This window comes from Sus scrofa, chromosome 1 (genome assembly GCF_054392235.1).
Source record: "Sus scrofa isolate SSC_HxYL_T2T_F1_AM1 chromosome 1, Sscrofa_HxYL_maternal_Yorkshire_Landrace_v2.0, whole genome shotgun sequence".
Taxonomy (NCBI): domain Eukaryota; kingdom Metazoa; phylum Chordata; class Mammalia; order Artiodactyla; family Suidae; genus Sus; species Sus scrofa.
The window spans coordinates 86011454-86023681 of record NC_139383.1 but is presented as its reverse complement, the minus strand read 5'-3'; the positions used below and the strand labels follow the sequence as shown (position 1 = coordinate 86023681).

Below are 12228 nucleotides of genomic sequence, written 5' to 3'. Positions count from 1 at the left end.
CGCTGCACTGTCTCTTGCCATCTCCTTTTACATTGCCATCTCCTTTTACATTGCCATCTGTTCTCACTTTGGGGTGAGGGAACGTTTTTCCTTCTATCCTTTGACACACACTGAAACTTGGAGAAGAGCTTCTTTTAGGGAGTTAGGCATTCCACTGTGTACCCTGATTTGTGGAAAAGCTCAAAGACAACATAGTTTAGCTAACTCATTGTGTAGTTTGAGCAGAGATGTTGTTTTGGAAAATTATATAACTTCGTTTAATGTGATGTTAGTATTCTTCAGCTTTATGTAACCACAGCTTTCAAAAAAACAAAAACTTCATTGTGTAAAGAAAAAAATTATGTTAATCTCATCCATTTTAATATTTCTTCGGATTATATTCTGTATTTGAAAATGTAATATTCAAAGGAGGCATTATTGATCAATAGTAAAGATCAAATGATTTCTGGTGTTTTGGCAGCTTTAAATAGCATAGCTTCTATAAGCCTTGTAGAGACCAGTCTTTATTATTAATTTCTAATACATTCCTGTAATGGTGAACTACATCTTGACTCTGATAAGCTTGGAATAATAATACAAAAAAAATGTTTTTTAAAAAATTTTCTGGATTCAATGCTTAATAAGAATGCCAAAAATTTTAGGGGTTGGGGTTGGCTTAAAGGTTTGAATTTTTTTTTTTTTTTTAACACATGGAAGCAATAAATCTGCAAAAAAGAGTCCAATTGGAGAGGATGGTAAATTTCCATACCATTGTTCCATCCTTTCTCTATTCCTAGGATAAGAACTCAGAAATTATGCACACAGACATGTATTTTTAAGGTAATCATATTGTAATAGTTTCAGGTTTTTATAGGGTTTACATTAATCATTGTGTAAAAGGAAACTCATAATTTTCAACTAAAGAAAACTTGCTTTTCTTAGTGTTTCATGTTGGGAAAGATTATGCAGAAATATTTTTTTTCCTTATAAACTTATTATTACCATCACATTTACCAGCGGTCTGTTTTAAAACATCAGTCTGAAGAAGAAGGAAAGGTCCTAAATGGTCTTGAGTTTTTGTCATTGTGGAAAAATGTGTTTAAATAAAATGACCATGTTGATAAAGTCAGGGTCACCAGAGAAAACTATCAGAGTAGTAGTAATTTGATGAGTAGTTTACTGCCATTTCATAAACCTATTTTTTTTTGACTAGTAACTCAGTCTTTGCCAGCAAAAAATATGCCAATCAGGCCAAGCAGATGTCTACTAACATCTATCTAGATGGAGCCAGAGCATCAGAAAACCAGTTTAACAGAGTATTCAGATGTTATGATGATGGCCTTTTCTAAGGCTAGTCTTGCCCTGCAGCTATTGAATAATCAGTAAACAGCTTCCTTGGCCATCAGTATGAACCAGTCTTTCTGGGGATGCTTCATGGGCCCGGCTGCCGCATCACTGTTGCCAGTTACACCTATTTCTCATTGTTGGTCTCCCCCTTGCCCTGACCACACTTTGTCTCCTTTGATCTTCTTCTCTGATCATGAGTGTACAGGTGGCCAGCCTCCTTCCCTCAGCGCTCTACCTCCTGTCCCCATCTTTGCCTGGTCTGTCTCAACCATTTGCACTGGCTAAGTCTTAGAACCTTCAAATCTGAAACCTTCTGGATTTGCCCTGCCTGTGGAGCCTTTGACTCCAAATTCCAACTTCATGCTAATTTTGATAGTGGCGAGAAATATAATATGGTAAAATGGTTTATGTGGAAGGATTTTAACATGATTCAGGGAGAAATGGTGGCACATGGATATGAGCCAGTTTCTGGAATCACCTTATCTCAAGCCCTTTCTGGGCTTCTTAAATTGTCATCTTATCTCTGTGCCTAAGCTTCTCATGTCTTATCCCCTTACTATTCACTATTTTCTTAAAACACATATCAAATGTTGTCCATCCTCTGAAAACCTCCAGTAGACCCTCTCTGGTTATAGATATAAGATCTTTATATCAGAGTTCAAGATCCTTGCCCAAATGGATGTTTCCAATTTTATTTCTCACATTCTTTTATGATTCCAGTATCATAGTCATCAGACATTTACCAAATGGTAATTAATGCAAAATTTTTGCAACCAGCCTTTATTGAATGTTCTGGGCATAGCCTTAATTTGGGCCTTTCATTCAAGAAATGGAGTCCTTGTTTTATAGACACTTAAGAGCTCAGTAGAGGAAATAGATGCTAAATAGATAATTATACTGTGTTCCATAGTTGGACAGAGAAAGAGTCAGAGAAATATGAGGCTATAAAATAATAGATCACCTCACTCAGACGTGAGGCCTGAGTTAACTCTTGGAGGATGGGTATGACCTTGCGAGTAAGGGTGGGTGGGGATTCAGGCAGAAGGAGCCATGTGAATAAGGAAGCAGGAAAAATCTTTTATGTTCTAGGGATTAAAATGGTTTGGTTATAGTTAAGGTGTAGCATGTGAGATTTGTAGCATGACCTATGGATCAACAGGTAGGTGGGAATTAGATTCTGAAGACTCTTACATGTAATACTAAGTAATTTGTTTTCGTGTGCAGTAATAGATATGACAGTAGATATAAGTAGATATAAATAGATATAAATATAGATGTGAACAAATATGAGATCTAGTTTGTCTGTATAATGTATTTAAAATACACCTTATAAACTTCCGGGCAGATAGGAAGTAGTACAGACTCAAAAAACAATAGTCACAGTTTATTATCATTATTTAAGGCAAAGGGATGTAACTAAAAGTTTTGGCAGTTCCCATAATGGCTCAGCAGTTAACAAACCCAATCTAGTATCCATGAGGACGTGGGTTTGATCCCTGGCCTCACTCAGTGGGTTAAGGATCCAGCATTGCTGTGAGCTGTGATGTAGGTTGCAGACGCAGTAGGATCTGGCATTGCTGTGACTGTGGTGTAGGCCTGCAGCTACAGCTCCAGTTCAGCTCCTAGCCTGGGAACCTGCATATGCCATGTGCGCAGCCCTAAAAAGACAAAAGACCGAAAAAAAAAAAAAAAAAGCTTTTAAGCAGAAGATTAACAGAAAGATTTATAGTTTGTAAAAAATTCTGGCACTTATGCTGAGGATGCACTAGGGTTTGGAGGTGGGGAGGGGAGTGAAGCGAGAAGTCACAGAGATTAAGAAACAATTTGAGTAATTTAGGTGAGAGGTTTAAGGGTCTAAAACCAAGGACATGGGATGGGGTTGGAGAGAAAGGTGAATTTAGAGAGTAAGAGGTGGAATAAAAGCCTTGCTGGCTGATTAAATAGGAGTAAGGCCGGGAAGCCTTCACTTGGTGTCTAGGTTGGGTGATCTCTGAATGGAGGGGCCCAGAGTCAGGGGCTATTACCAGAAAACAAGTTTAAGTACGTCATCAGTGGAAGGTGATAAATTCATTTTAGACTTGCAGAATTTGGGTTGGGGATGGGAAGTGTGTCTCTGCAGCACAGGATCTGTAAGAAAAGATTGTGGAGTCATCATCTTTCGGTGATGGTGAGGTCATGGATATGGGCGTGATCACATAGGAAAAGAATGGCCTCAAGAAGGGAAGTTCCAGGTCTAGCAGCATTTGCAAACAAGAGAAGAGCTGTAAGGGAGGGCGAGATGGAGTGGCTGGTGAGAAGGAAGGAGTAGGACATACCATGCATGACAGGACAGCAGGGAGTTTTAATATGTATGGGTGGCCAATCATATTACATGCTCCCACCTTTGTCAGCTAGGCTGATGGTTGTATCTGGAGTAGAGACACCTGGAGCCAGGGGTAACTTTGATGAAAGCAAATGGGGCGCCTATTGTATTTGGGCTGCTGAATGAATGGTGAAGACCTTAAACAAGAAATAGAGACGCCTCTTCCATGAAATGTGACTTTTCATGAAAGGGGGGAAATAAGATAGTTAGAAATGGGCTCAAAACCTCAATCCCATTTGCTCAGCATGCAGTGCCATTTTCTCAACTTGAACCCCTCCCTGGTCTCTCCTTAACTTCTCCCCTCCCACACCACCTCCTTCTCATCCACCTCCTTTCCCTTTCACCTCCAGCCCATCCAGCAGTTGGGTTTTAAATCTCTCTCACATCAGCCCTTTGCTTTCTATTCCCCTAATAAACTCTAAATGAACTGAAAAAAAAAAAGAAGAAAAAACCAAACCACTAAATCTACAGGAAAAAATGTAGAAAATAATATTATTAAATATATAAAATACATAAGTACATATTAGATATAAATATATATAACTATATAATATATAATTTATAAATATATATTAATAATAATAAATAATATTGAAATGGGTAAGATTTTTGAGCAAAAATTAAAAAGCAACAGGATGAGTCATGTTATCACAGATTAATGTAGTTGCACAAAATTAAAACTATTTGACAAAAGCAAGCACAATTAAAAGGAGAATGACCACTGGGAAAGTGCTGGAACCCATGACAACAGATTGATATGTGTACTATGTTAAACATTCTTAAATACCAATAAGGAAATTAATAGCCCCTTTAAATAATAGTATTTAAAGATTTCAGAGGCAGATTATTTTTAGAACTACTCATGGCCAGTAAACATGAAATTATGTACCACTATAATGGCTTAAAAATGTATATTTCAAAATGAGAAATCAATATTCTTTGTTACCCTTAAGAGTAGCACTGCTTAAAAATGAACCATATTTAGTGTTGAGGTGGTACACAGTGAATGAGAAATTAATTCATCTTTCTGGGAAATCGGTTCGATAATGTGTATCAAGATTCTTCCTCTGACTTAGGAATTCTAGGCCTCCTCATTTTGGAGTTACACACGAAAATGGCTAAGAGCATTCTTCTCTGTGCCATGCTTCGGATAGTAAAATACTGGAAGCAATATCAATTACAACAGGAATACAATTGAATCAATTATGATGAACTTTGTGTATTTGTTAAAATCATTAAAAGAATAGTCAACATTATAACATTTGTATGGATATAATGCTAAGTGAAAAACCCACTAGACAATCCTAATAGGTATTTTACTTGCCCAATTTTGTGAAAAGGAAATAAACTATACACGTAGGCATAGGAAAAATAGGGAATAACTATAAACTATAAATAACTATAGAAAATAAACTGTATATCTAGGCATAGGAAAAAAAATCTTACAAATAAAGTTTCTATTGGTTGATATTTTCTTCCTAATAGTTTCTTTATTTTCTATGGACATGCACCATAATTTATAATAACTAGGAGTTTTGTTATACTTAGATGTCTCTCCCACATGGCACGATAGATCTTTTAATTCTTCATAAGCTGTTCTCAAGAAGAAAACCCATTTTGCTTGTGGAGTTGATTTTCTAAATTTCATCTTTCATTTGCTTGCTCATGTTCATTTGACTTCTGGGAATTGTTGTTCATAGTGATGATACTCAACTCAGATTTGTGATGTGGGGTAATTTTTTTTCCCTTAATTACTTTTTTTTATTACTCAAATGAATTTATAACATCTGTAGTTGTATAATGATCATAACAATCTGATTTCACAGGATTTCCATCTGATGTGGGGTAATTTTAAAACCAGTGAAACCCCACCGCATAGATTTGGTTATTCGGCAGGTTAGTTCTTTCCTCACATGCATGGTATATTTGATTCATTGCTCTCATTATAAAAGTAAAAGCAGCATAAGGTTGGAGTGTCCAGATGATATAACTTTCCTGTGTTAAGCAGTCAGTGAGACTGAAACAAACATTACTAGCATGTAATGATACTAACATTGAGTCCCCTGCTTATTTTTCTTCCCTTCTTTTGGTATTAGCTTGACAACAGATTGCTATCGCTCTTTTTGAAATCTTTTTGGATGTGATCCATCAGAAAGATTCTCCACATGCCATCTCTCGGAGGAAGGCTAAAGTGTATAGTTTCTCTCCTACAATCCTTCATATTTTTTTCCAATCAGAAGCAGGACCCTTTGAATTCAAAGGTGCATTCATAACCAGACCTCCCATTCCCCTCCCCATTCCCCCCCACCTTCTTTGTAACCCCCAATTAGCATTTTGTCCTATTCTTTTGACGATGTTCATCCTTCTTTGGAACGACTGGTCTGCCATTCGGATGGAAAAAATGAACTCTGCTGTTTTGTTTGAAATATGCTCAACTGAGGGTTTATGTTATGAAGGTATAGTCCTACATCTCAAGGTGGATATTGTTTAAGGAGTTCGTGGATCTTCCAGTAACCTGAGTTTGGAAACAGAGTCTCCACATCTCCAGTAGCTCCAACCCCAGAGTCTTCCTGTATCATGTCGCTCTGCCTCACTGTCCTCATACCTCTTAAAAGGTCTGCATGTATCTTGTTTGTTTAGTGCCCTTCTTCCCTTGGTTGAAAGCAAGCTTCATCTTGGCTCCCACAAGCATGGTTGGTGCCTAAGGGCCCTGGATGGTGCTCAGTAAATAATTGAAATGAATTTTTGTCCCCAAGCGTCACTGTTGTTAGCAGTTTCTCTGAAAAATTATATTCTTGCTGGTTTATGTTGTATATAGAAATTCCTAGTTATACAACCTGCTAGATTGAACTGTTAACCGTTGTAGAGCACCAATCCAATTTGTGGACCCCTGCCCCCTCCCCAAGGGATTTGTTTGTGTTTATCAGGTTAACTTCTGAAATGAGCACTGATATATATGCTGTTGTTGTTCACATTTCCACTCCATGTCCCTTTCGTTATTTGTTTTGAATAACAGGATGATACTTTTTGCCTCATCATGATTGTCTAATGAGGCGGAAAAAGACAATTCCGTTTGTATAGTTACCAGTGAAGTTTGATAGAATGAGCTGACCATTTAATGAGCAAAGTGGATTTTCTAAAGGAAAGTATTGCTTTCTTTTTTAGAAGCTAGTGATTTCTGTTCTTTGTTATCTTTAAATTACATTTCAGCACCTAAAGCCTTGGAGTTTCCTTTCAAGGCAGTAATTCTTGAACACCTGGTTGTATCCTTAAAGAAAATTGTAGTTGATTTAAAATATTTCATCTCCTTATTTTGTGTGAAATAGTTTCTCGTATTTAAAAAACATTTTTTTTGTCTATGCCCATGGCATGAAGAAGTTCCCAGGCTAGGGATCAAACCCGCTTCACAGTAGTAATCAGAGCCATGGCAGTGGCAATGCCCCATCCTTAACCTATTGAGCCACCAGGGAACTCCAAAAATATAATTTTTTTTTTTTGGTCTTTTTTTAGGGCCACACCTGCGACACATGGAGGTTCCCAGGCTAGGGGTTAAATCAGAGCTGTAGCCACAGCCACAGCAACTCGGGATCTGAGCCACGTCTGTGACCTATACCACAGCTCACAGCAATGCCAGATCCTTTACCCACTGAGCGAGGCCAGGGATTGAACCTGTGCCCTTATGGACACTAGTCAGATTCCTTTCTGCTGAGCCACGATGGGAATTCCCAAAATGAGCTTTCAACAACAGCAACTCGACTGCCCACCAAGAGGCACGACAAAGAAGCTGAGAAATTTAGTTCTGGGGTATCTCCAGGGGGCCAACCGGCCCCTTATTGATAGTGAAAACAATGCTGATAAAACCTGCCTAAAATTTCTCGACTGACTTAATATGCTTCTCCATTTTTGCCTAAAATGTTGTACAAGGTGGCCAAGAAGACTGGCCACATCATGGATACATGCTCTGCTGTCCCTCATTTGCAAAATCTTAAATAAATTTACTGTAGCTGGAAAAATGTGAAAACAAAGTTTTTTCCATGGCTCAGGGGAAATGAATCTGACTAGCATCCGTGAGGACTCAGGTTTGATCCCTGGCCTTACTCAGTGGGCTAAGGATCCAGTGTTGCTGTGGCTGTGGTGTAGGCCAGCGGCTACAGCTTAGATTCAACCCCTAGCCTGGGAACCTCCATATGCTGCAGGTGTGGCCCTAAAAAGACCGAAAAAAAGAAAAAGAGAAAGAGAAAGAAAACTCATTTTATTTTGGTGATTTCATGTAATTAGTTTTACAGCTCCAATTAGTTTACAAGGCCCATCATCTCTTTCTATGAATGAGTTCACAGCTCACCAAAACGTGGTTGAATTGAAAATAGACATGAAAGTAGAGACTAACTACTGCTAATGAATTTTCTGCTCACTTAGAATCTAAACACTTGTGAAAATTAAGACAAGTTACAATCAGTACTTATCACTAAAACAAGCAGTTGAAAATGAAAGCTGTAAGCAGAAATCATCTAGTTTATAATTGTTTTGATTTTTATCTAGCAAAGAAAATGTTTGAGAGGTTTTCACTTACAGAAATGTCTGAAAATTGCCTTTAATTGGGAAAGTATTGAATATTTGATTATTTTCTTTAAAGTTATGCTAAAAAAGAGACTTTAATTCTTAATCCTTTTGAAGAATTAAGACACCTTTCTGTTTTTCCTTTAAAGAATCATACAATGATATTTACTACTTAAGGTAGTTTCATATTGCATATGGCACCAAGAATCTATTTGTCTTTATCAAAATTATTAGGCAAAAGGTATAATTCAGGACTGTACTTTTAAGAGGGTCTAAATATTTGCGTTTTAAGAAATGCCTTGAGATGACTAACATTTCGAAATTCACATTTATATCATCTACAATTATACCTGTGCCATTGTTTTAAACAAATACTGATTATTCCCTATCTTTTGATGGGATTAATTCACCCCCATAATAACTACATTTTTGCGTTTCTTTCCTGGACCTCTTTTAAATTCCCCACTTAGAATACAGATATTGTAAAATACTTATTGTGCCCGTATTGTTGAATGCTTTCTAGACCAGTCAGTTTCGGTTTTCACTGAGATGCCTTGTATTTTAAAATGTTCTAGCACCATTTTTTCTCCTTTATTCTACTCGTCTTTTAAAAATGTTACCAATGGTTAATTCTATATTAACAGTTAAGGAAATTAAAATGTAGTCTTACCTGTACAGCTCATTACAGAAGAATCTCCAGCCTCTAAAATCTGACAATAAATTTATGCGCTGTTTTCTTAACCATGAACTTTTATGGGAATAGATTTCTACCCAAGTGTGCATAGCAGACCAGATTGAATGTATTTTGTGAATAATATTCCTACAACATCTCACAATCCTATACTTTATTAAAACCAGCTTTCCTGTGGCAATTCCAAAAACATAGTTGAGGTACCTTAAAAAATAATGAAGTACTATACAAATGTTGATGAAAGAGGCTTTTAATATGATGGAATGTTTTATTATGTATGCAGCTCGCAATTTACCTAATTCTTCAATGAAGTATTCATTTTAATAAAAACTCCGTACTTTATAAAACTAGGATGCTGACTAGCCTGGGTTCACATTGAATCATGGAAGCCACCATAGCACAGGTGAAGCTTGACCCTTCTTTAGTGAGGATGTGGCCTGGATGCTTTTTTAGCCCTTCAGAGAACCACAGTTTTTTTTTTTTTTTTTTTTTTTTTTTTTTTAATGGCCAACCCCACGGCACATGGATATTCCCATGCTAGGGACTGAATTGAGCCACAGCAGTGACCTACACCACAGGTGCAGCAATGCAGGATCCTTTAACCCACTGTGCCAAGCCAGGGATCGAACCTGCACTTCCCCAGCAATCTGAGCTGCTACAGTCAGATTCTTAACCCACTGCACCACAGCAGGAACTCCTAGAGAACCACAGTATCTTTTTCATCTCCTTTTCTTCCTTCTTGCCTCTTCCCTCCCTTTCTTTCTCTTTGCTTTTCCTGACAATGTTCTGCATGCTGGTCTCAGCAAACCCATGGGTCTTTGCAGCCAAACCGTAATTCTGCTCTCACTATGGACAGACTAAGCATCATTCTAGGTTGTGTGTGCTTACAAAAGTCTTCTCCATGCTCTTTGGCAAGAATTAAACATGTCCTGTCCTGGAGGACAGTAGAGGAAGGAGGCTGGACATAGGCCTATCTTTTCTTTTTCACATGGTCGGTCAAGAGTGATATTTAAAAAATTATAGAATTGCTTAATGCCGTTCGAAAAACATTTTTAAAGTGGATCTTCTATCAGGATGACATGCATGTGTGTGCTTCCTACCAAAAAATGTATGAATTAACTTTTTTAACGATGGTTTTTAAAAAAGGCATCATGAAATAGAGTGTTATATGCAAAACTTCTACGTATATTATTAATTTCCTCTGAGGATATCAAAGCTCACAGTGGTTTTAATGATGCTGTTAGAGGATAATTTGCTAAAATTGACGAGGGGGGGATCATTAGGATGCATAATTAAGAAAGACATTATTTTCCAAATATCAAGTGAAGAAAAAAAAAAAAAACGGGGTCCATAAAACATTTTAAAATGATTTATCCTAAGAGTAAGCACAGTTTTCATTTTTTCCCCTTCAGAACAAATGTCCTCAAAAAAACAAAACAAAAACAAAAACCCTTCACCCTCCCTTTTTTTATTCTTTTTAGGGCTGCAACTGCAGCATATGGAGGTTCCCAGGCCAGAGGTGGAATTGTAGCTGTAGCCACTGGCCTTCTCCACAGCCATACCAATGCCAGATCCAAGCAGCATCTGCAACCTACATCATAGCTATGGCAACGCCAGATCCTTAAACCACTGAGCAAGGCCAGGAATCAAACCTACATCCTCACAGATACTAGTCAGATTCATTTCCGCTGAGCCATGGCAGGAACTCCCCCTCCCCCCTTTGGGACCATGCCTGCAGCATGTATAAGTTCCTGGGCCAGGAACTGAACTCACACCACAGCAGTGACAATGCTGGGTCCTTAACTGCTGGGCCACCAGGGAACTCCAAAAACATCCCATTTTGAAATATTGATTATGCCATTTGAAGAAATTTGCTACGTACTTGAAAAGTTCACTTTGTATGACTTTTCTTATGCCCGCCTTTTTACTCAGAATTGGGATTAAATATTATTTGTTCACTGATGAAGTGTGGCATTTAGCTAAGAATGTAAAGCAGAGGTGTCGCTGGCATCATCATTGCGTTACCTCTATTATAAAGGTTCTTTTACAAAGGCGTGGCTCACTTGCTAATGGCTAACAAATTTTGTTTTCCTTGCAGACAGCCTTAAACCAATGTTTTCAGAAAGGATAGAATTCCATGTTATACAAATAGAGATGCATCTTTTGAGACACTGGGAAGGATAGGTGGGCTTCTTCGGTGAATACTGGTTTGTTGAAAGTCCTTTGCCTTACATCTGTGAAGCCAACTGTCTCTTGTCTGCAACATTTTAAAATTGCTATTTCATAGATAAAATCTAAAGCCCTTTGTTATAAGTAAAGGTTTTTATTAATGAAAGCTTGGTTCTTGGTGTCACAGAAGCGGAGTATGATCACCTGTAATAATACTGATCTTTTCCTTTTTGTGCCATATGCATTTTAAGTGTGATTTCATATTTGCATTGGTTTTCATGGAGCCTCTGGTTATCTGTACATCAGATAGAGCTGACATCTTTATTAGGGTGCATTTGTCTAAAGAGAAAGGTTCAGTATGTACAGTAAGTGACCACAGAAATTCAGCTTCCATGTCAGGCTAAAGAGAGGCCAACTGGTAGGGAGTTGTGAAATGAGGCCCACTTCTGTTGGTCCAATGTTAAAACTGCTGTTCTCATTTCTACTAGTTTTCATTTCCTATTGTCTGGATAGGATGCTTGTCATAGAGATAGGACTTGAGCTGGTAGTGGAAAAAAAGGCGACCATGTACTTTACCTTCCAAACATAGACAGAAAGCATAAACTGGGTTCATTCCATGCAACCAGGATGTATTATAATTACTTACTTAGGCTTCTTCATGGGAACATGTCACCTCCCACATTTTGCAATTAAACCTTAAGTAGGGAGTTGCTGTCATGGCACAGTGGAAACAAATCCAACTAGGAACCATGAGGTTGCAGGTTCAAGCCCTGGCCTCACTCAGTGGGTTAAGGATCTGGTGTTGCCGTGAGCTGTGGTATAGGTCACAGATGTGGCTTGGATCTTGTGTTGCTGTGGCTTTGGTGTAGGCCAGCGGCCACAGCTCCTATTCGACCCTTAGCCTGTGAATCCTCCATATTCTGGGGGTGCGGCCCTAAAGAGCAAAAAAAAAAAAAAAACCTTAAGTAAAGTTTAGTGACAATGGAATTGCAACTATGCAGGAAGGATTCTTATTAAATCAAATTTGGATCTCTTAAATGTCCAAGAAATTAAAAAAAATGAAATTCAAGAACATAAATGTCATTTCATTGTTTAGTGATTATTTCTTTTAAATATAGTGTTG

General features: G+C 37.8%; 1 protein-coding gene across 2 annotated transcripts in view; it reads left to right on the top strand.

The window, feature by feature from the left end:
- Positions 1–12228, top strand: part of BCKDHB (branched chain keto acid dehydrogenase E1 subunit beta) — a 263556-nt gene that overhangs the window by 192455 nt on the left and 58873 nt on the right.